Source organism: Malurus melanocephalus, unplaced genomic scaffold (genome assembly GCF_030028575.1).
Source record: "Malurus melanocephalus ecotype Western Australia unplaced genomic scaffold, MMel_1.1 scaffold_32, whole genome shotgun sequence".
NCBI classification, from domain to species: domain Eukaryota; kingdom Metazoa; phylum Chordata; class Aves; order Passeriformes; family Maluridae; genus Malurus; species Malurus melanocephalus.
Window position 1 is genome coordinate 1,632,760 of NW_026623264.1, and position 1,288 is coordinate 1,634,047.

A 1,288-nucleotide genomic window follows, 5' to 3' on the forward strand; every position below is an offset into this window, starting at 1 on the left:
GAGACTTAAGGCAAGAATCTATAAAATTGCTTAAATCTTAAATAGTCTCTAATACTCTAAATACTGAGGTACTGAGGGAAGCATTCACCATTTGTTAGACTGTCACAGTTTTTGGGAGAGGTTGGAAACCAAAGAGCTTCCTGTTTCTCTAATAAGTGCACCAACAGCACAGTGTGGACTGATTGCTGCTGCTCCATTTATCCCACTGGTATGCTGCAATTAAATGGAAATACTGATGGCAAAATATTGTGGGGAATCAGAGTTAAACCCATAAAATCCAGCAGAGAGGAGGCTCTTTACCACAGTTGTGACCTTGACACACGATCTTGGGAAGGGCAGTGCAGATGCCCATGGGATCACCTTTGTGACCATCAAGTAAAACATTTGACATGCACAGCCTTTGCATCCGGCTTTATTGGAACTATGGAACTGTACACACTCCTGTAAAATCCCCACTGGTGGGCCAGCTTGTAATTACATCACATCTATTTCTGAAAGTTAAAGGGTGATCCTACAGCTTGCCTAAAAATGTGGGATTTAACTGGAATTAGCCACGATGCACTTGATTCCCTGTCCAGTTCTCAACACTGTGGTCATTTTATCTTAGATATCTAATCTACATAACATTACTGAATTTCATCATTTCCCCAATAAGCAAATGGGGATTAACTGATGTTGAGAGCTCACCTGGGWATTTGCATGAGCACATTCCTTAGAGACCCATTTTTCATTAAGTCTGAGATTCTTTGTTGAACTGTGCTGGGAAGTGTCTCCTTTGGAGAAGGTGGTATTCCATGCTCAGAGATGGGTGTAACACTGTTGTAAATGTAGGAGAAAATGCTGTTCATATTGAACCAGGACAGCGTGGTCTATTTTGACACCAGAGCAGTTTTAGTGGTGAGTGGAACAAAAAGGCTGTGACTCAATGGAAAGCAAAGGTGTGTTGCAATAATTTTTGTAATAGCATAACAAACCTGGATGGMCAAAGCAATACAAGTAAAAGTGCATTAAATATTTTTATTCAATGGGAATTCCTTAAGTTAAAGCATAGGCTGCTCTTGATGTACTATAGAGAAACAATGATACCAGCAGTAAAAGTATCTTTAGTTTCAATGTGTGACTTTTTTTGTTTCAGACAATTGCCCTGCAGTGGCACTGCTGAAATCAGAGACTGAAGGTTACAAACCCCTGAAAAYGCAGCAAGCATGTGGGGATATATCAGCTTCTTAAATGCAAAAGAAATAATAGCTTTTCTGCTGTGGTCACAAAATTCAGGAGATTTTATCCT